The sequence below is a fragment of the Mixophyes fleayi genome, chromosome 6 (assembly GCF_038048845.1).
Source record: "Mixophyes fleayi isolate aMixFle1 chromosome 6, aMixFle1.hap1, whole genome shotgun sequence".
Taxonomy (NCBI): Eukaryota; Metazoa; Chordata; class Amphibia; order Anura; family Limnodynastidae; genus Mixophyes; species Mixophyes fleayi.
In genome coordinates, this window is record NC_134407.1 from 68,952,756 (window position 1) to 68,973,468 (window position 20,713).

At 39.0% G+C, this 20,713-nt stretch overlaps 32 non-coding genes across 32 annotated transcripts; all 32 read right to left on the minus strand.

Annotated features, from left to right (window-relative positions):
- Positions 1–351: 351 nt before the first annotated feature.
- Positions 352–433, minus strand: TRNAL-AAG (transfer RNA leucine (anticodon AAG)). Its single transcript has one exon. It is a non-coding gene; the product is annotated as a tRNA-Leu (tRNA).
- Positions 434–561: 128 nt separating this feature from the next.
- On the minus strand, positions 562–643 carry TRNAL-UAG (transfer RNA leucine (anticodon UAG)). The gene has a single exon. It is a non-coding gene; the product is annotated as a tRNA-Leu (tRNA).
- An 835-nt stretch (positions 644–1,478) lies between these two features.
- Positions 1,479–1,560, minus strand: TRNAL-AAG (transfer RNA leucine (anticodon AAG)). Its single transcript has one exon. It is a non-coding gene; the product is annotated as a tRNA-Leu (tRNA).
- A 128-nt stretch (positions 1,561–1,688) lies between these two features.
- Positions 1,689–1,770, minus strand: TRNAL-UAG (transfer RNA leucine (anticodon UAG)). The gene has a single exon. It is a non-coding gene; the product is annotated as a tRNA-Leu (tRNA).
- An 835-nt stretch (positions 1,771–2,605) lies between these two features.
- On the minus strand, positions 2,606–2,687 carry TRNAL-AAG (transfer RNA leucine (anticodon AAG)). Its single transcript has one exon. It is a non-coding gene; the product is annotated as a tRNA-Leu (tRNA).
- Positions 2,688–2,815: 128 nt separating this feature from the next.
- TRNAL-UAG (transfer RNA leucine (anticodon UAG)) lies at positions 2,816–2,897 on the minus strand. Its single transcript has one exon. It is a non-coding gene; the product is annotated as a tRNA-Leu (tRNA).
- Positions 2,898–3,732: 835 nt separating this feature from the next.
- TRNAL-AAG (transfer RNA leucine (anticodon AAG)) lies at positions 3,733–3,814 on the minus strand. Its single transcript has one exon. It is a non-coding gene; the product is annotated as a tRNA-Leu (tRNA).
- A 128-nt stretch (positions 3,815–3,942) lies between these two features.
- On the minus strand, positions 3,943–4,024 carry TRNAL-UAG (transfer RNA leucine (anticodon UAG)). The gene has a single exon. It is a non-coding gene; the product is annotated as a tRNA-Leu (tRNA).
- An 835-nt stretch (positions 4,025–4,859) lies between these two features.
- Positions 4,860–4,941, minus strand: TRNAL-AAG (transfer RNA leucine (anticodon AAG)). Its single transcript has one exon. It is a non-coding gene; the product is annotated as a tRNA-Leu (tRNA).
- Positions 4,942–5,069: 128 nt separating this feature from the next.
- Positions 5,070–5,151, minus strand: TRNAL-UAG (transfer RNA leucine (anticodon UAG)). The gene has a single exon. It is a non-coding gene; the product is annotated as a tRNA-Leu (tRNA).
- Positions 5,152–5,986: 835 nt separating this feature from the next.
- On the minus strand, positions 5,987–6,068 carry TRNAL-AAG (transfer RNA leucine (anticodon AAG)). The gene has a single exon. It is a non-coding gene; the product is annotated as a tRNA-Leu (tRNA).
- Positions 6,069–6,196: 128 nt separating this feature from the next.
- Positions 6,197–6,278, minus strand: TRNAL-UAG (transfer RNA leucine (anticodon UAG)). The gene has a single exon. It is a non-coding gene; the product is annotated as a tRNA-Leu (tRNA).
- An 835-nt stretch (positions 6,279–7,113) lies between these two features.
- TRNAL-AAG (transfer RNA leucine (anticodon AAG)) lies at positions 7,114–7,195 on the minus strand. The gene has a single exon. It is a non-coding gene; the product is annotated as a tRNA-Leu (tRNA).
- A 128-nt stretch (positions 7,196–7,323) lies between these two features.
- Positions 7,324–7,405, minus strand: TRNAL-UAG (transfer RNA leucine (anticodon UAG)). Its single transcript has one exon. It is a non-coding gene; the product is annotated as a tRNA-Leu (tRNA).
- Positions 7,406–8,240: 835 nt separating this feature from the next.
- On the minus strand, positions 8,241–8,322 carry TRNAL-AAG (transfer RNA leucine (anticodon AAG)). The gene has a single exon. It is a non-coding gene; the product is annotated as a tRNA-Leu (tRNA).
- A 128-nt stretch (positions 8,323–8,450) lies between these two features.
- TRNAL-UAG (transfer RNA leucine (anticodon UAG)) lies at positions 8,451–8,532 on the minus strand. Its single transcript has one exon. It is a non-coding gene; the product is annotated as a tRNA-Leu (tRNA).
- An 835-nt stretch (positions 8,533–9,367) lies between these two features.
- Positions 9,368–9,449, minus strand: TRNAL-AAG (transfer RNA leucine (anticodon AAG)). Its single transcript has one exon. It is a non-coding gene; the product is annotated as a tRNA-Leu (tRNA).
- A 128-nt stretch (positions 9,450–9,577) lies between these two features.
- Positions 9,578–9,659, minus strand: TRNAL-UAG (transfer RNA leucine (anticodon UAG)). The gene has a single exon. It is a non-coding gene; the product is annotated as a tRNA-Leu (tRNA).
- Positions 9,660–10,494: 835 nt separating this feature from the next.
- On the minus strand, positions 10,495–10,576 carry TRNAL-AAG (transfer RNA leucine (anticodon AAG)). Its single transcript has one exon. It is a non-coding gene; the product is annotated as a tRNA-Leu (tRNA).
- Positions 10,577–10,704: 128 nt separating this feature from the next.
- Positions 10,705–10,786, minus strand: TRNAL-UAG (transfer RNA leucine (anticodon UAG)). The gene has a single exon. It is a non-coding gene; the product is annotated as a tRNA-Leu (tRNA).
- Positions 10,787–11,621: 835 nt separating this feature from the next.
- On the minus strand, positions 11,622–11,703 carry TRNAL-AAG (transfer RNA leucine (anticodon AAG)). Its single transcript has one exon. It is a non-coding gene; the product is annotated as a tRNA-Leu (tRNA).
- Positions 11,704–11,831: 128 nt separating this feature from the next.
- Positions 11,832–11,913, minus strand: TRNAL-UAG (transfer RNA leucine (anticodon UAG)). The gene has a single exon. It is a non-coding gene; the product is annotated as a tRNA-Leu (tRNA).
- Positions 11,914–12,748: 835 nt separating this feature from the next.
- On the minus strand, positions 12,749–12,830 carry TRNAL-AAG (transfer RNA leucine (anticodon AAG)). Its single transcript has one exon. It is a non-coding gene; the product is annotated as a tRNA-Leu (tRNA).
- A 128-nt stretch (positions 12,831–12,958) lies between these two features.
- Positions 12,959–13,040, minus strand: TRNAL-UAG (transfer RNA leucine (anticodon UAG)). The gene has a single exon. It is a non-coding gene; the product is annotated as a tRNA-Leu (tRNA).
- Positions 13,041–13,875: 835 nt separating this feature from the next.
- On the minus strand, positions 13,876–13,957 carry TRNAL-AAG (transfer RNA leucine (anticodon AAG)). Its single transcript has one exon. It is a non-coding gene; the product is annotated as a tRNA-Leu (tRNA).
- A 128-nt stretch (positions 13,958–14,085) lies between these two features.
- TRNAL-UAG (transfer RNA leucine (anticodon UAG)) lies at positions 14,086–14,167 on the minus strand. Its single transcript has one exon. It is a non-coding gene; the product is annotated as a tRNA-Leu (tRNA).
- An 835-nt stretch (positions 14,168–15,002) lies between these two features.
- Positions 15,003–15,084, minus strand: TRNAL-AAG (transfer RNA leucine (anticodon AAG)). The gene has a single exon. It is a non-coding gene; the product is annotated as a tRNA-Leu (tRNA).
- A 128-nt stretch (positions 15,085–15,212) lies between these two features.
- Positions 15,213–15,294, minus strand: TRNAL-UAG (transfer RNA leucine (anticodon UAG)). Its single transcript has one exon. It is a non-coding gene; the product is annotated as a tRNA-Leu (tRNA).
- A 1,741-nt stretch (positions 15,295–17,035) lies between these two features.
- Positions 17,036–17,117, minus strand: TRNAL-UAA (transfer RNA leucine (anticodon UAA)). Its single transcript has one exon. It is a non-coding gene; the product is annotated as a tRNA-Leu (tRNA).
- An 828-nt stretch (positions 17,118–17,945) lies between these two features.
- Positions 17,946–18,027, minus strand: TRNAL-AAG (transfer RNA leucine (anticodon AAG)). Its single transcript has one exon. It is a non-coding gene; the product is annotated as a tRNA-Leu (tRNA).
- Positions 18,028–18,155: 128 nt separating this feature from the next.
- Positions 18,156–18,237, minus strand: TRNAL-UAG (transfer RNA leucine (anticodon UAG)). Its single transcript has one exon. It is a non-coding gene; the product is annotated as a tRNA-Leu (tRNA).
- A 1,741-nt stretch (positions 18,238–19,978) lies between these two features.
- TRNAL-UAA (transfer RNA leucine (anticodon UAA)) lies at positions 19,979–20,060 on the minus strand. The gene has a single exon. It is a non-coding gene; the product is annotated as a tRNA-Leu (tRNA).
- Between the last annotated feature and the right edge of the window lie 653 nt (positions 20,061–20,713).

Genomic DNA, 20,713 nt, shown 5'->3' on the forward strand with positions numbered 1-20,713 from the left:
TCACTTTATTTAGAAATATTTTAAACCGGTTTCAGGAATGTCTTCGACACATGACTAAAGTTGCGATTTAGCTAAAATATACTTCCACAGGTAACACCAGCTGGATTTCTCAACTCCAGTCCTCAGGACCCCTAACAGTGCATGTTTTCCATATCTCCTTGCTTAAGCACAGGTGTATTCATAACTGACTGACACATTCTAACAGATCTACAGGTGGTATAATTATTTCCCTTGTCACCTGGAAAGCAAGCACTGTTAAGGGTCCTGAGGACTGGAGTTGAGAAACACTGATCTTCACGCTTGAACGACATCTATACCGATCTCTGCACCTTCTCTTGGATCTAATGAAAATGGCAGCAGTGGGATTTGAACCCACGCCTCCGAAGAGACTGGAGCCTTAATCCAGTGCCTTAGACCGCTCGGCCGTGCTACCACTCATGATCTCTCTTTCGTGAGCTCTAAGATCTGACAATCAGAACAACAAAGCCTATAAATTCTGCATTTGAAAGCTGAGTATCTTCTTTATCTATATGTTGGAACCACATGAAGAACTAATAAAAATGGCAGCAGTGGGATTTGAACCCACGCCTCCGAAGAGACTGGAGCCTAAATCCAGCGCCTTAGACCGCTCGGCCATGCTACCACTCATGAGCTTGCTTTCGTGAGCTCTAAGATCTGAAAAATGTCAATCAGATCAACAAAGCCTACAAATTCTGCATTTGAAAGCTGCATTTCAAAAAAAAATGTCAGGAGAAAAATCCGTAAAATGCTAAATTAAATGCGATAACCACAAATCAGAAAAAGGTTGAATAAAGTGCTTAACCGATAAAGTTGATTACAAATATTTTCATTTTAATTGATTTGCTATTTGTTCATTTCAACTGAATACCACAAAAATTTAGAGACAAGATCCAAACTGCTTATTTTGGCATCAGTGGGATTCAAAGACATACCTTCAAAAAAACACAAGCAAAAATTCAATCCCTTACACCAATGAGCCATGCTGCCACCTTTGCTTTTCTATTTGTATGAAAAGTTGATAACATGATGAAATGTTAGTTATGATGGTGCCTGGCGGTATATACATCACACTAAAATAATTTTCGTTTCTCTTCACTGTTTTTAAATCACTTTATTTAGAAATATTTTAAACCGGTTTCAGGAATGTCTTCGACACATGACTAAAGTTGCGATTTAGCTAAAATATACTTCCACAGGTAACACCAGCTGGATTTCTCAACTCCAGTCCTCAGGACCCCTAACAGTGCATGTTTTCCATATCTCCTTGCTTAAGCACAGGTGTATTCATAACTGACTGACACATTCTAACAGATCTACAGGTGGTATAATTATTTCCCTTGTCACCTGGAAAGCAAGCACTGTTAAGGGTCCTGAGGACTGGAGTTGAGAAACACTGATCTTCACGCTTGAACGACATCTATACCGATCTCTGCACCTTCTCTTGGATCTAATGAAAATGGCAGCAGTGGGATTTGAACCCACGCCTCCGAAGAGACTGGAGCCTTAATCCAGCGCCTTAGACCGCTCGGCCATGCTACCACTCATGATCTCTCTTTCGTGAGCTCTAAGATCTGACAATCAGAACAACAAAGCCTATAAATTCTGCATTTGAAAGCTGAGTATCTTCTTTATCTATACGTTGGAACCACATGAAGAACTAATAAAAATGGCAGCAGTGGGATTTGAACCCACGCCTCCGAAGAGACTGGAGCCTAAATCCAGCGCCTTAGACCGCTCGGCCATGCTACCACTCATGAGCTTGCTTTCGTGAGCTCTAAGATCTGAAAAATGTCAATCAGATCAACAAAGCCTACAAATTCTGCATTTGAAAGCTGCATTTCAAAAAAAAATGTCAGGAGAAAAATCCGTAAAATGCTAAATTACATGCGATAACCACAAATCAGAAAAAGGTTGAATAAAGTGCTTAACCGATAAAGTTGATTACAAATATTTACATTTTAATTGAGTTGCTATTTGTTCATTTCAACTGAATACCACAAAAATTTAGAGACAAGATCCAAACTGCTTATTTTGGCATCAGTGGGATTCAAAGACATACCTTCAAAAAAACACAAGCAAAAATTCAATCCCTTACACCAATGAGCCATGCTGCCACCTTTGCTTTTCTATTTGTATGAAAAGTTGATAACATGATGAAATGTTAGTTATGATGGTGCCTGGCGGTATATACATCACACTAAAATAATTTTCGTTTCTCTTCACTGTTTTTAAATCACTTTATTTAGAAATATTTTAAACCGGTTTCAGGAATGTCTTCGACACATGACTAAAGTTGCGATTTAGCTAAAATATACTTCCACAGGTAACACCAGCTGGATTTTTCAACTCCAGTCCTCAGGACCCCTAACAGTGCATGTTTTCCATATCTCCTTGCTTAAGCACAGGTGTATTCATAACTGACTGACACATTCTAACAGATCTACAGGTGGTATAATTATTTCCCTTGTCACCTGGAAAGCAAGCACTGTTAAGGGTCCTGAGGACTGGAGTTGAGAAACACTGATCTTCACGCTTGAAGGACATCTATACCGATCTCTGCACCTTCTCTTGGATCTAACGAAAATGGCAGCAGTGGGATTTGAACCCACGCCTCCGAAGAGACTGGAGCCTTAATCCAGCGCCTTAGACCGCTCGGCCATGCTACCACTCATGATCTCTCTTTCGTGAGCTCTAAGATCTGACAATCAGAACAACAAAGCCTATAAATTCTGCATTTGAAAGCTGAGTATCTTCTTTATCTATACGTTGGAACCACATGAAGAACTAATAAAAATGGCAGCAGTGGGATTTGAACCCACGCCTCCGAAGAGACTGGAGCCTAAATCCAGCGCCTTAGACCGCTCGGCCATGCTACCACTCATGAGCATGCTTTCGTGAGCTCTAAGATCTGAAAAATGTCAATCAGATCAACAAAGCCTACAAATTCTGCATTTGAAAGCTGCATTTCAAAAAAAAATGTCAGGAGAAAAATCCGTAAAATGCTAAATTACATGCGATAACCACAAATCAGAAAAAGGTTGAATAAAGTGCTTAACCGATAAAGTTGATTACAAATATTTTCATTTTAATTGATTTGCTATTTGTTCATTTCAACTGAATACCACAAAAATTTAGAGACAAGATCCAAACTGCTTATTTTGGCATCAGTGGGATTCAAAGACATACCTTCAAAAAAACACAAGCAAAAATTCAATCCCTTACACCAATGAGCCATGCTGCCACCTTTGCTTTTCTATTTGTATGAAAAGTTGATAACATGATGAAATGTTAGTTATGATGGTGCCTGGCGGTATATACATCACACTAAAATAATTTTCGTTTCTCTTCACTGTTTTTAAATCACTTTATTTAGAAATATTTTAAACCGGTTTCAGGAATGTCTTCGACACATGACTAAAGTTGCGATTTAGCTAAAATATACTTCCACAGGTAACACCAGCTGGATTTCTCAACTCCAGTCCTCAGGACCCCTAACAGTGCATGTTTTCCATATCTCCTTGCTTAAGCACAGGTGTATTCATAACTGACTGACACATTCTAACAGATCTACAGGTGGTATAATTATTTCCCTTGTCACCTGGAAAGCAAGCACTGTTAAGGGTCCTGAGGACTGGAGTTGAGAAACACTGATCTTCACGCTTGAAGGACATCTATACCGATCTCTGCACCTTCTCTTGGATCTAATGAAAATGGCAGCAGTGGGATTTGAACCCACGCCTCCGAAGAGACTGGAGCCTTAATCCAGCGCCTTAGACCGCTCGGCCATGCTACCACTCATGATCTCTCTTTCGTGAGCTCTAAGATCTGACAATCAGAACAACAAAGCCTATAAATTCTGCATTTGAAAGCTGAGTATCTTCTTTATCTATACGTTGGAACCACATGAAGAACTAATAAAAATGGCAGCAGTGGGATTTGAACCCACGCCTCCGAAGAGACTGGAGCCTAAATCCAGCGCCTTAGACCGCTCGGCCATGCTACCACTCATGAGCATGCTTTCGTGAGCTCTAAGATCTGAAAAATGTCAATCAGATCAACAAAGCCTACAAATTCTGCATTTGAAAGCTGCATTTCAAAAAAAAATGTCAGGAGAAAAATCCGTAAAATGCTAAATTACATGCGATAACCACAAATCAGAAAAAGGTTGAATAAAGTGCTTAACCGATAAAGTTGATTACAAATATTTTCATTTTAATTGATTTGCTATTTGTTCATTTCAACTGAATACCACAAAAATTTAGAGACAAGATCCAAACTGCTTATTTTGGCATCAGTGGGATTCAAAGACATACCTTCAAAAAAACACAAGCAAAAATTCAATCCCTTACACCAATGAGCCATGCTGCCACCTTTGCTTTTCTATTTGTATGAAAAGTTGATAACATGATGAAATGTTAGTTATGATGGTGCCTGGCGGTATATACATCACACTAAAATAATTTTCGTTTCTCTTCACTGTTTTTAAATCACTTTATTTAGAAATATTTTAAACCGGTTTCAGGAATGTCTTCGACACATGACTAAAGTTGCGATTTAGCTAAAATATACTTCCACAGGTAACACCAGCTGGATTTCTCAACTCCAGTCCTCAGGACCCCTAACAGTGCATGTTTTCCATATCTCCTTGCTTAAGCACAGGTGTATTCATAACTGACTGACACATTCTAACAGATCTACAGGTGGTATAATTATTTCCCTTGTCACCTGGAAAGCAAGCACTGTTAAGGGTCCTGAGGACTGGAGTTGAGAAACACTGATCTTCACGCTTGAATGACATCTATACCGATCTCTGCACCTTCTCTTGGATCTAATGAAAATGGCAGCAGTGGGATTTGAACCCACGCCTCCGAAGAGACTGGAGCCTTAATCCAGCGCCTTAGACCGCTCGGCCATGCTACCACTCATGATCTCTCTTTCGTGAGCTCTAAGATCTGACAATCAGAACAACAAAGCCTATAAATTCTGCATTTGAAAGCTGAGTATCTTCTTTATCTATACGTTGGAACCACATGAAGAACTAATAAAAATGGCAGCAGTGGGATTTGAACCCACGCCTCCGAAGAGACTGGAGCCTAAATCCAGCGCCTTAGACCGCTCGGCCATGCTACCACTCATGAGCTTGCTTTCGTGAGCTCTAAGATCTGAAAAATGTCAATCAGATCAACAAAGCCTACAAATTCTGCATTTGAAAGCTGCATTTCAAAAAAAAATGTCAGGAGAAAAATCCGTAAAATGCTAAATTACATGCGATAACCACAAATCAGAAAAAGGTTGAATAAAGTGCTTAACCGATAAAGTTGATTACAAATATTTACATTTTAATTGAGTTGCTATTTGTTCATTTCAACTGAATACCACAAAAATTTAGAGACAAGATCCAAACTGCTTATTTTGGCATCAGTGGGATTCAAAGACATACCTTCAAAAAAACACAAGCAAAAATTCAATCCCTTACACCAATGAGCCATGCTGCCACCTTTGCTTTTCTATTTGTATGAAAAGTTGATAACATGATGAAATGTTAGTTATGATGGTGCCTGGCGGTATATACATCACACTAAAATAATTTTCGTTTCTCTTCACTGTTTTTAAATCACTTTATTTAGAAATATTTTAAACCGGTTTCAGGAATGTCTTCGACACATGACTAAAGTTGCGATTTAGCTAAAATATACTTCCACAGGTAACACCAGCTGGATTTCTCAACTCCAGTCCTCAGGACCCCTAACAGTGCATGTTTTCCATATCTCCTTGCTTAAGCACAGGTGTATTCATAACTGACTGACACATTCTAACAGATCTACAGGTGGTATAATTATTTCCCTTGTCACCTGGAAAGCAAGCACTGTTAAGGGTCCTGAGGACTGGAGTTGAGAAACACTGATCTTCACGCTTGAATGACATCTATACCGATCTCTGCACCTTCTCTTGGATCTAATGAAAATGGCAGCAGTGGGATTTGAACCCACGCCTCCGAAGAGACTGGAGCCTTAATCCAGCGCCTTAGACCGCTCGGCCATGCTACCACTCATGATCTCTCTTTCGTGAGCTCTAAGATCTGACAATCAGAACAACAAAGCCTATAAATTCTGCATTTGAAAGCTGAGTATCTTCTTTATCTATACGTTGGAACCACATGAAGAACTAATAAAAATGGCAGCAGTGGGATTTGAACCCACGCCTCCGAAGAGACTGGAGCCTAAATCCAGCGCCTTAGACCGCTCGGCCATGCTACCACTCATGAGCTTGCTTTCGTGAGCTCTAAGATCTGAAAAATGTCAATCAGATCAACAAAGCCTACAAATTCTGCATTTGAAAGCTGCATTTCAAAAAAAAATGTCAGGAGAAAAATCCGTAAAATGCTAAATTACATGCGATAACCACAAATCAGAAAAAGGTTGAATAAAGTGCTTAACCGATAAAGTTGATTACAAATATTTACATTTTAATTGAGTTGCTATTTGTTCATTTCAACTGAATACCACAAAAATTTAGAGACAAGATCCAAACTGCTTATTTTGGCATCAGTGGGATTCAAAGACATACCTTCAAAAAAACACAAGCAAAAATTCAATCCCTTACACCAATGAGCCATGCTGCCACCTTTGCTTTTCTATTTGTATGAAAAGTTGATAACATGATGAAATGTTAGTTATGATGGTGCCTGGCGGTATATACATCACACTAAAATAATTTTCGTTTCTCTTCACTGTTTTTAAATCACTTTATTTAGAAATATTTTAAACCGGTTTCAGGAATGTCTTCGACACATGACTAAAGTTGCGATTTAGCTAAAATATACTTCCACAGGTAACACCAGCTGGATTTTTCAACTCCAGTCCTCAGGACCCCTAACAGTGCATGTTTTCCATATCTCCTTGCTTAAGCACAGGTGTATTCATAACTGACTGACACATTCTAACAGATCTACAGGTGGTATAATTATTTCCCTTGTCACCTGGAAAGCAAGCACTGTTAAGGGTCCTGAGGACTGGAGTTGAGAAACACTGATCTTCACGCTTGAAGGACATCTATACCGATCTCTGCACCTTCTCTTGGATCTAACGAAAATGGCAGCAGTGGGATTTGAACCCACGCCTCCGAAGAGACTGGAGCCTTAATCCAGCGCCTTAGACCGCTCGGCCATGCTACCACTCATGATCTCTCTTTCGTGAGCTCTAAGATCTGACAATCAGAACAACAAAGCCTATAAATTCTGCATTTGAAAGCTGAGTATCTTCTTTATCTATACGTTGGAACCACATGAAGAACTAATAAAAATGGCAGCAGTGGGATTTGAACCCACGCCTCCGAAGAGACTGGAGCCTAAATCCAGCGCCTTAGACCGCTCGGCCATGCTACCACTCATGAGCATGCTTTCGTGAGCTCTAAGATCTGAAAAATGTCAATCAGATCAACAAAGCCTACAAATTCTGCATTTGAAAGCTGCATTTCAAAAAAAAATGTCAGGAGAAAAATCCGTAAAATGCTAAATTACATGCGATAACCACAAATCAGAAAAAGGTTGAATAAAGTGCTTAACCGATAAAGTTGATTACAAATATTTTCATTTTAATTGATTTGCTATTTGTTCATTTCAACTGAATACCACAAAAATTTAGAGACAAGATCCAAACTGCTTATTTTGGCATCAGTGGGATTCAAAGACATACCTTCAAAAAAACACAAGCAAAAATTCAATCCCTTACACCAATGAGCCATGCTGCCACCTTTGCTTTTCTATTTGTATGAAAAGTTGATAACATGATGAAATGTTAGTTATGATGGTGCCTGGCGGTATATACATCACACTAAAATAATTTTCGTTTCTCTTCACTGTTTTTAAATCACTTTATTTAGAAATATTTTAAACCGGTTTCAGGAATGTCTTCGACACATGACTAAAGTTGCGATTTAGCTAAAATATACTTCCACAGGTAACACCAGCTGGATTTCTCAACTCCAGTCCTCAGGACCCCTAACAGTGCATGTTTTCCATATCTCCTTGCTTAAGCACAGGTGTATTCATAACTGACTGACACATTCTAACAGATCTACAGGTGGTATAATTATTTCCCTTGTCACCTGGAAAGCAAGCACTGTTAAGGGTCCTGAGGACTGGAGTTGAGAAACACTGATCTTCACGCTTGAACGACATCTATACCGATCTCTGCACCTTCTCTTGGATCTAATGAAAATGGCAGCAGTGGGATTTGAACCCACGCCTCCGAAGAGACTGGAGCCTTAATCCAGCGCCTTAGACCGCTCGGCCATGCTACCACTCATGATCTCTCTTTCGTGAGCTCTAAGATCTGACAATCAGAACAACAAAGCCTATAAATTCTGCATTTGAAAGCTGAGTATCTTCTTTATCTATACGTTGGAACCACATGAAGAACTAATAAAAATGGCAGCAGTGGGATTTGAACCCACGCCTCCGAAGAGACTGGAGCCTAAATCCAGCGCCTTAGACCGCTCGGCCATGCTACCACTCATGAGCTTGCTTTCGTGAGCTCTAAGATCTGAAAAATGTCAATCAGATCAACAAAGCCTACAAATTCTGCATTTGAAAGCTGCATTTCAAAAAAAAATGTCAGGAGAAAAATCCGTAAAATGCTAAATTACATGCGATAACCACAAATCAGAAAAAGGTTGAATAAAGTGCTTAACCGATAAAGTTGATTACAAATATTTACATTTTAATTGAGTTGCTATTTGTTCATTTCAACTGAATACCACAAAAATTTAGAGACAAGATCCAAACTGCTTATTTTGGCATCAGTGGGATTCAAAGACATACCTTCAAAAAAACACAAGCAAAAATTCAATCCCTTACACCAATGAGCCATGCTGCCACCTTTGCTTTTCTATTTGTATGAAAAGTTGATAACATGATGAAATGTTAGTTATGATGGTGCCTGGCGGTATATACATCACACTAAAATAATTTTCGTTTCTCTTCACTGTTTTTAAATCACTTTATTTAGAAATATTTTAAACCGGTTTCAGGAATGTCTTCGACACATGACTAAAGTTGCGATTTAGCTAAAATATACTTCCACAGGTAACACCAGCTGGATTTTTCAACTCCAGTCCTCAGGACCCCTAACAGTGCATGTTTTCCATATCTCCTTGCTTAAGCACAGGTGTATTCATAACTGACTGACACATTCTAACAGATCTACAGGTGGTATAATTATTTCCCTTGTCACCTGGAAAGCAAGCACTGTTAAGGGTCCTGAGGACTGGAGTTGAGAAACACTGATCTTCACGCTTGAACGACATCTATACCGATCTCTGCACCTTCTCTTGGATCTAACGAAAATGGCAGCAGTGGGATTTGAACCCACGCCTCCGAAGAGACTGGAGCCTTAATCCAGCGCCTTAGACCGCTCGGCCATGCTACCACTCATGATCTCTCTTTCGTGAGCTCTAAGATCTGACAATCAGAACAACAAAGCCTATAAATTCTGCATTTGAAAGCTGAGTATCTTCTTTATCTATACGTTGGAACCACATGAAGAACTAATAAAAATGGCAGCAGTGGGATTTGAACCCACGCCTCCGAAGAGACTGGAGCCTAAATCCAGCGCCTTAGACCGCTCGGCCATGCTACCACTCATGAGCATGCTTTCGTGAGCTCTAAGATCTGAAAAATGTCAATCAGATCAACAAAGCCTACAAATTCTGCATTTGAAAGCTGCATTTCAAAAAAAAATGTCAGGAGAAAAATCCGTAAAATGCTAAATTACATGCGATAACCACAAATCAGAAAAAGGTTGAATAAAGTGCTTAACCGATAAAGTTGATTACAAATATTTTCATTTTAATTGATTTGCTATTTGTTCATTTCAACTGAATACCACAAAAATTTAGAGACAAGATCCAAACTGCTTATTTTGGCATCAGTGGGATTCAAAGACATACCTTCAAAAAAACACAAGCAAAAATTCAATCCCTTACACCAATGAGCCATGCTGCCACCTTTGCTTTTCTATTTGTATGAAAAGTTGATAACATGATGAAATGTTAGTTATGATGGTGCCTGGCGGTATATACATCACACTAAAATAATTTTCGTTTCTCTTCACTGTTTTTAAATCACTTTATTTAGAAATATTTTAAACCGGTTTCAGGAATGTCTTCGACACATGACTAAAGTTGCGATTTAGCTAAAATATACTTCCACAGGTAACACCAGCTGGATTTCTCAACTCCAGTCCTCAGGACCCCTAACAGTGCATGTTTTCCATATCTCCTTGCTTAAGCACAGGTGTATTCATAACTGACTGACACATTCTAACAGATCTACAGGTGGTATAATTATTTCCCTTGTCACCTGGAAAGCAAGCACTGTTAAGGGTCCTGAGGACTGGAGTTGAGAAACACTGATCTTCACGCTTGAATGACATCTATACCGATCTCTGCACCTTCTCTTGGATCTAATGAAAATGGCAGCAGTGGGATTTGAACCCACGCCTCCGAAGAGACTGGAGCCTTAATCCAGCGCCTTAGACCGCTCGGCCATGCTACCACTCATGATCTCTCTTTCGTGAGCTCTAAGATCTGACAATCAGAACAACAAAGCCTATAAATTCTGCATTTGAAAGCTGAGTATCTTCTTTATCTATACGTTGGAACCACATGAAGAACTAATAAAAATGGCAGCAGTGGGATTTGAACCCACGCCTCCGAAGAGACTGGAGCCTAAATCCAGCGCCTTAGACCGCTCGGCCATGCTACCACTCATGAGCTTGCTTTCGTGAGCTCTAAGATCTGAAAAATGTCAATCAGATCAACAAAGCCTACAAATTCTGCATTTGAAAGCTGCATTTCAAAAAAAAATGTCAGGAGAAAAATCCGTAAAATGCTAAATTACATGCGATAACCACAAATCAGAAAAAGGTTGAATAAAGTGCTTAACCGATAAAGTTGATTACAAATATTTACATTTTAATTGAGTTGCTATTTGTTCATTTCAACTGAATACCACAAAAATTTAGAGACAAGATCCAAACTGCTTATTTTGGCATCAGTGGGATTCAAAGACATACCTTCAAAAAAACACAAGCAAAAATTCAATCCCTTACACCAATGAGCCATGCTGCCACCTTTGCTTTTCTATTTGTATGAAAAGTTGATAACATGATGAAATGTTAGTTATGATGGTGCCTGGCGGTATATACATCACACTAAAATAATTTTCGTTTCTCTTCACTGTTTTTAAATCACTTTATTTAGAAATATTTTAAACCGGTTTCAGGAATGTCTTCGACACATGACTAAAGTTGCGATTTAGCTAAAATATACTTCCACAGGTAACACCAGCTGGATTTTTCAACTCCAGTCCTCAGGACCCCTAACAGTGCATGTTTTCCATATCTCCTTGCTTAAGCACAGGTGTATTCATAACTGACTGACACATTCTAACAGATCTACAGGTGGTATAATTATTTCCCTTGTCACCTGGAAAGCAAGCACTGTTAAGGGTCCTGAGGACTGGAGTTGAGAAACACTGATCTTCACGCTTGAACGACATCTATACCGATCTCTGCACCTTCTCTTGGATCTAACGAAAATGGCAGCAGTGGGATTTGAACCCACGCCTCCGAAGAGACTGGAGCCTTAATCCAGCGCCTTAGACCGCTCGGCCATGCTACCACTCATGATCTCTCTTTCGTGAGCTCTAAGATCTGACAATCAGAACAACAAAGCCTATAAATTCTGCATTTGAAAGCTGAGTATCTTCTTTATCTATACGTTGGAACCACATGAAGAACTAATAAAAATGGCAGCAGTGGGATTTGAACCCACGCCTCCGAAGAGACTGGAGCCTAAATCCAGCGCCTTAGACCGCTTGGCCATGCTACCACTCATGAGCTTGCTTTCGTGAGCTCTAAGATCTGAAAAATGTCAATCAGATCAACAAAGCCTACAAATTCTGCATTTGAAAGCTGCATTTCAAAAAAAAATGTCAGGAGAAAAATCCGTAAAATGCTAAATTACATGCGATAACCACAAATCAGAAAAAGGTTGAATAAAGTGCTTAACCGATAAAGTTGATTACAAATATTTTCATTTTAATTGATTTGCTATTTGTTCATTTCAACTGAATACCACAAAAATTTAGAGACAAGATCCAAACGTCTTATTTTGGCATCAGTGGGATTCAAAGACATACCTTCAAAAAAACACAAGCAAAAATTCAATCCCTTACACCAATGAGCCATGCTGCCACCTTTGCTTTTCTATTTGTATGAAAAGTTGATAACATGATGAAATGTTAGTTATGATGGTGCCTGGCGGTATATACATCACACTAAAATAATTTTCGTTTCTCTTCACTGTTTTTAAATCACTTTATTTAGAAATATTTTAAACCGGTTTCAGGAATGTCTTCGACACATGACTAAAGTTGCGATTTAGCTAAAATATACTTCCACAGGTAACACCAGCTGGATTTCTCAACTCCAGTCCTCAGGACCCCTAACAGTGCATGTTTTCCATATCTCCTTGCTTAAGCACAGGTGTATTCATAACTGACTGACACATTCTAACAGATCTACAGGTGGTATAATTATTTCCCTTGTCACCTGGAAAGCAAGCACTGTTAAGGGTCCTGAGGACTGGAGTTGAGAAACACTGATCTTCACGCTTGAATGACATCTATACCGATCTCTGCACCTTCTCTTGGATCTAATGAAAATGGCAGCAGTGGGATTTGAACCCACGCCTCCGAAGAGACTGGAGCCTTAATCCAGCGCCTTAGACCGCTCGGCCATGCTACCACTCATGATCTCTCTTTCGTGAGCTCTAAGATCTGACAATCAGAACAACAAAGCCTATAAATTCTGCATTTGAAAGCTGAGTATCTTCTTTATCTATACGTTGGAACCACATGAAGAACTAATAAAAATGGCAGCAGTGGGATTTGAACCCACGCCTCCGAAGAGACTGGAGCCTAAATCCAGCGCCTTAGACCGCTCGGCCATGCTACCACTCATGAGCTTGCTTTCGTGAGCTCTAAGATCTGAAAAATGTCAATCAGATCAACAAAGCCTACAAATTCTGCATTTGAAAGCTGCATTTCAAAAAAAAATGTCAGGAGAAAAATCCGTAAAATGCTAAATTACATGCGATAACCACAAATCAGAAAAAGGTTGAATAAAGTGCTTAACCGATAAAGTTGATTACAAATATTTACATTTTAATTGAGTTGCTATTTGTTCATTTCAACTGAATACCACAAAAATTTAGAGACAAGATCCAAACTGCTTATTTTGGCATCAGTGGGATTCAAAGACATACCTTCAAAAAAACACAAGCAAAAATTCAATCCCTTACACCAATGAGCCATGCTGCCACCTTTGCTTTTCTATTTGTATGAAAAGTTGATAACATGATGAAATGTTAGTTATGATGGTGCCTGGCGGTATATACATCACACTAAAATAATTTTCGTTTCTCTTCACTGTTTTTAAATCACTTTATTTAGAAATATTTTAAACCGGTTTCAGGAATGTCTTCGACACATGACTAAAGTTGCGATTTAGCTAAAATATACTTCCACAGGTAACACCAGCTGGATTTTTCAACTCCAGTCCTCAGGACCCCTAACAGTGCATGTTTTCCATATCTCCTTGCTTAAGCACAGGTGTATTCATAACTGACTGACACATTCTAACAGATCTACAGGTGGTATAATTATTTCCCTTGTCACCTGGAAAGCAAGCACTGTTAAGGGTCCTGAGGACTGGAGTTGAGAAACACTGATCTTCACGCTTGAACGACATCTATACCGATCTCTGCACCTTCTCTTGGATCTAACGAAAATGGCAGCAGTGGGATTTGAACCCACGCCTCCGAAGAGACTGGAGCCTTAATCCAGCGCCTTAGACCGCTCGGCCATGCTACCACTCATGATCTCTCTTTCGTGAGCTCTAAGATCTGACAATCAGAACAACAAAGCCTATAAATTCTGCATTTGAAAGCTGAGTATCTTCTTTATCTATACGTTGGAACCACATGAAGAACTAATAAAAATGGCAGCAGTGGGATTTGAACCCACGCCTCCGAAGAGACTGGAGCCTAAATCCAGCGCCTTAGACCGCTCGGCCATGCTACCACTCATGAGCATGCTTTCGTGAGCTCTAAGATCTGAAAAATGTCAATCAGATCAACAAAGCCTACAAATTCTGCATTTGAAAGCTGCATTTCAAAAAAAAATGTCAGGAGAAAAATCCGTAAAATGCTAAATTACATGCGATAACCACAAATCAGAAAAAGGTTGAATAAAGTGCTTAACCGATAAAGTTGATTACAAATATTTTCATTTTAATTGATTTGCTATTTGTTCATTTCAACTGAATACCACAAAAATTTAGAGACAAGATCCAAACTGCTTATTTTGGCATCAGTGGGATTCAAAGACATACCTTCAAAAAAACACAAGCAAATATTCAATCCCTTACACCAATGAGCCATGCTGCCACCTTTGCTTTTCTATTTGTATGAAAAGTTGATAACATGATGAAATGTTAGTTATGATGGTGCCTGGCGGTATATACATCACACTAAAATAATTTTCGTTTCTCTTCACTGTTTTTAAATCACTTTATTTAGAAATATTTTAAACCGGTTTCAGGAATGTCTTCGACACATGACTAAAGTTGCGATTTAGCTAAAATATACTTCCACAGGTAACACCAGCTGGATTTCTCAACTCCAGTCCTCAGGACCCCTAACAGTGCATGTTTTCCATATCTCCTTGCTTAAGCACAGGTGTATTCATAACTGACTGACACATTCTAACAGATCTACAGGTGGTATAATTATTTCCCTTGTCACCTGGAAAGCAAGCACTGTTAAGGGTCCTGAGGACTGGAGTTGAGAAACACTGATCTTCACGCTTGAAGGACATCTATACCGATCTCTGCACCTTCTCTTGGATCTAACGAAAATGGCAGCAGTGGGATTTGAACCCACGCCTCCGAAGAGACTGGAGCCTTAATCCAGCGCCTTAGACTGCTCGGCCATGCTACCACTCATGTTCTCTCATTCGTGAGCTCTAAGATCTGACAATCAGAACAACAAAGCCTATAAATTCTGCATTTGAAAGCTGAGTATCTTCTTTATCTATACGTTGGAACCACATGAAGAACTAATAAAAATGGCAGCAGTGGGATTTCAACCCACGCCTCCGAAGAGACTGGAGCCTAAATCCAGCGCCTTAGACCGCTCGGCCATGCTACCACTCATGATCTCTCTTTCGTGAAAATTTGAAAGCTGCATTTCAAAAAAAAGTGTCAGGAGAAAAATCCGTAAAATGCTAAATTACATGCGATAACCACAAATCAGAAAAAGGTTGAATAAAGTGCTTCAGCGATAAAGTTGATTACAAATATTTACATTTTAATTGAGTTGCTATTTGTTCATTTCAACTGAATACCACAAAAATTTAGAGACAAGATCCAAACGTCTTATTTTGGCATCAGTGGGATTCAAAGACATACCTTCAAAAAAACACAAGCAAAAATTCAATCCCTTACACCAATGAGCCATGCTACCACCTTTGCTTTTCTATTTGTATGAAAAGTTGATAACATGATGAAATGTTAGTTATGATGGTGCCTGGCGGTATATACATCACACTAAAATAATTTTCGTTTCTCTTCACTGTTTTCAAATCACTTTATTTAGAAATATTTTAAACCGGTTTGAGGAGTGTCTTCGACACATGACTAAAGTTGCGATTTAGCTAAAATATACTTCCACCGGTAACACCAGCTGGATTTCTTCCTTATCTATACCAGTGTTTCTCAACTCCAGTCCTCAGGACCCCTAACAGTGCATGTTTTCCATATCTCCTTGCTTAAGCACAGGTGTATTCATTACTGACTGACACATTCTAACAGATCTACAGGTGGTATAATTATTTCCCTTGTCACCTGGAAAGCAAGCACTGTTAAGGGTCCTGAGGACTGGAGTTGAGAAACACTGATCTTCACGCTTGAACGACATCTATACCGATGTCTGCACCTTCTATTGGATCTAACAAAAATGGCAGCAGAGAGATTTGAACCCACGCCTCCGAAGAGACTGGAGCCTTAATCCAGCACCTTAGACCGCTCGGCAATGCTACCACTCATGATCTCTCTTTTGTGAGCTCTAAGATCTGACAATCAGAACAACAAAGCCTACAAATTCTGCATTTGAAAGCTGCATTTCAAGAAAAAGTGTCAGGAGAAAAATCAGTAAAATGCTAAATTACATGCAATTACCACAAATCAGAAAAAGGTTGAATAAAGTGCTTAAGCGATAAAGTTGATTACAAATATTTACATTTTAATTGAGTAGCTATTTGTTCATTTCAACTGAATACCACAAAAATTTAGAGACAAGATCCAAACGTCTTATTTTGGCATCAGTGGGATTCAAAGACATACCTTCAAAAAAACACAAGCAAAAATTCAATCCCTTACACCAATGAGCCATGCTGCCACCTTTGCTTTTCTATTTGTATGAAAAGTTGATAACATGATGAAATGTTAGTTATGATGGTGCCTGGCGGTATATACATCACACTAAAATAATTTTTGTTTCTCTTCACTGTTTTCAAATCACTTTATTTAGAAATATTTTAAACCGGTTTGAGGAGTGTCTTCGACACATGACTAAAGTTGCGATTTAGCTAAAATATACTTCCACCAGTAACACCAGCTGGATTTCTTCCTTATCTATACCAGTGTTTCTCAACTCCAGTCCTCAGGACCCCTAACAGTGCATGTTTTCCATATCTCCTTGCTTAAGCACATGTGTATTCATTACTGACTGACACATTCTAACAGATCTACAGGGGGTATAATTATTTCCCTTGTCACCTGGAAAGCAAGCACTGTTAGGGGTCCTGAGGACTGGAGTTGAGAAACACTGATCTTCACGCTTGAAAGACATCCATACCGATGTCTGCACCTTCTCTTGGATCTAATGAAAATAGCAGCAGTGGGATTTGAACCCACGCCTCCGAAGAGATGGGAGCTTAAATCCAGCGCCTTAGACCACTCTGCCATGCTACCACTCATGATCTCTCTTTCGTGAGCTCTAAGATCTGACAATCAGAACAACAAAGCCTATAAATTCTGCATTTGAAAGCTGCATTTCAAAAAAAAGTGTCAGGAGAAAAATCCGTAAAATGCTAAATTACATGCGATAACCACAAATCAGAAAAAGGTTGAATAAAGTGCTTAACCGATAAAGTTGATTACAAATATTTACATTTTAATTGAGTTGCTATTTGTTCATTTCAACTGAATACCACAAAAATTTAGAGACAAGATCCAAACTGCTTATTTTGGCATCAGTGGGATTCAAAGACATACCTTCAAAAAAACACAAGCAAATATTCAATCCCTTACACCAATGAGCCATGCTGCCACCTTTGCTTTTCTATTTGTATGAAAAGTTGATAACATGATGAAATGTTAGTTATGATGGTGCCTGGCGGTATATACATCACACTAAAATAATTTTCGTTTCTCTTCACTGTTTTTAAATCACTTTATTTAGAAATATTTTAAACCGGTTTCAGGAATGTCTTCGACACATGACTAAAGTTGCGATTTAGCTAAAATATACTTCCACAGGTAACACCAGCTGGATTTCTCAACTCCAGTCCTCAGGACCCCTAACAGTGCATGTTTTCCATATCTCCTTGCTTAAGCACAGGTGTATTCATTACTGACTGACACATTCTAACAGATCTACAGGTGGTATAATTATTTCCCTTGTCACCTGGAAAGCAAGCACTGTTAAGGGTCCTGAGGACTGGAGTTGAGAAACACTGATCTTCACGCTTGAAGGACATCTATACCGATCTCTGCACCTTCTCTTGGATCTAACGAAAATGGCAGCAGTGGGATTTGAACCCACGCCTCCGAAGAGACTGGAGCCTTAATCCAGCGCCTTAGACTGCTCGGCCATGCTACCACTCATGTTCTCTCATTCGTGAGCTCTAAGATCTGACAATCAGAACAACAAAGCCTATAAATTCTGCATTTGAAAGCTGAGTATCTTCTTTATCTATACGTTGGAACCACATGAAGAACTAATAAAAATGGCAGCAGTGGGATTTCAACCCACGCCTCCGAAGAGACTGGAGCCTAAATCCAGCGCCTTAGACCGCTCGGCCATGCTACCACTCATGATCTCTCTTTCGTGAAAATTTGAAAGCTGCATTTCAAAAAAAAGTGTCAGGAGAAAAATCCGTAAAATGCTAAATTACATGCGATAACCACAAATCAGAAAAAGGTTGAATAAAGTGCTTCAGCGATAAAGTTGATTACAAATATTTACATTTTAATTGAGTTGCTATTTGTTCATTTCAACTGAATACCACAAAAATTTAGAGACAAGATCCAAACGTCTTATTTTGGCATCAGTGGGATTCAAAGACATACCTTCAAAAAAACACAAGCAAAAATTCAATCCCTTACACCAATGAGCCATGCTACCACCTTTGCTTTTCTATTTGTATGAAAAGTTGATAACATGATGAAATGTTAGTTATGATGGTGCCTGGCGGTATATACATCACACTAAAATAATTTTCGTTTCTCTTCACTGTTTTCAAATCACTTTATTTAGAAATATTTTAAACCGGTTTGAGGAGTGTCTTCGACACATGACTAAAGTTGCGATTTAGCTAAAATATACTTCCACCGGTAACACCAGCTGGATTTCTTCCTTATCTATACCAGTGTTTCTCAACTCCAGTCCTCAGGACCCCTAACAGTGCATGTTTTCCATATCTCCTTGCTTAAGCACAGGTGTATTCATTACTGACTGACACATTCTAACAGATCTACAGGTGGTATAATTATTTCCCTTGTCACCTGGAAAGCAAGCACTGTTAAGGGTCCTGAGGACTGGAGTTGAGAAACACTGATCTTCACGCTTGAACGACATCTATACCGATGTCTGCACCTTCTATTGGATCTAACAAAAATGGCAGCAGAGAGATTTGAACCCACGCCTCCGAAGAGACTGGAGCCTTAATCCAGCACCTTAGACCGCTCGGCAATGCTACCACTCATGATCTCTCTTTTGTGAGCTCTAAGATCTGACAATCAGAACAACAAAGCCTACAAATTCTGCATTTGAAAGCTGCATTTCAAGAAAAAGTGTCAGGAGAAAAATCAGTAAAATGCTAAATTACATGCAATTACCACAAATCAGAAAAAGGTTGAATAAAGTGCTTAAGCGATAAAGTTGATTACAAATATTTACATTTTAATTGAGTAGCTATTTGTTCATTTCAACTGAATACCACAAAAATTTAGAGACAAGATCCAAACGTCTTATTTTGGCATCAGTGGGATTCAAAGACATACCTTCAAAAAAACACAAGCAAAAATTCAATCCCTTACACCAATGAGCCATGCTGCCACCTTTGCTTTTCTATTTGTATGAAAAGTTGATAACATGATGAAATGTTAGTTATGATGGTGCCTGGCGGTATATACATCACACTAAAATAATTTTTGTTTCTCTTCACTGTTTTCAAATCACTTTATTTAGAAATATTTTAAACCGGTTTGAGGAGTGTCTTCGACACATGACTAAAGTTGCGATTTAGCTAAAATATACTTCCACCAGTAACACCAGCTGGATTTCTTCCTTATCTATACCAGTGTTTCTCAACTCCAGTCCTCAGGACCCCTAACAGTGCATGTTTTCCATATCTCCTTGCTTAAGCACATGTGTATTCATTACTGACTGACACATTCTAACAGATCTACAGGGGGTATAATTATTTCCCTTGTCACCTGGAAAGCAAGCACTGTTAGGGGTCCTGAGGACTGGAGTTGAGAAACACTGATCTTCACGCTTGAAAGACATCCATACCGATGTCTGCACCTTCTCTTGGATCTAATGAAAATAGCAGCAGTGGGATTTGAACCCACGCCTCCGAAGAGATGGGAGCTTAAATCCAGCGCCTTAGACCACTCTGCCATGCTACCACTCATGATCTCTCTTTCGTGAGCTCTAAGATCTGACAATCAGAACAACAAAGCCTATAAATTCTGCATTTGAAAGCTGCATTTCAAAAAAAAGTGTCAGGAGAAAAATCCGTAAAATGCTAAATTACATGCGATAACCACAAATCAGAAAAAGGTTGAATAAAGTGCTTAACCGATAAAGTTGATTACAAATATTTACATTTTAATTGAGTTGCTATTTGTTCATTTCAACTGAATACCACAAAAATTTAGAGACAAGATCCAAACTGCTTATTTTGGCATCAGTGGGATTCAAAGACATACCTTCAAAAAAACACAAGCAAAAATTCAATCCCTTACACCAATGAGCCATTCTGCCACCTTTGCTTTTCTATTTGTATGAAAAGTTGATAACATGATGAAATGTTAGTTATGATGGTGCCTGGCGGTATATACATCACACTAAAATAATTTTCGTTTCTCTTCACTGTTTTTAAATCACTTTATTTAGAAATATTTTAAACCGGTTTCAGGAATGTCTTCGACACATGACTAAAGTTGCGATTTAGCTAAAATATATTTCAACAGGTAACACCAGCTGGATTTCTCAACTCCAGTCCTCAGGACCCCTAACAGTGCATGTTTTCCATATCTCCTTGCTTAAGCACAGGTGT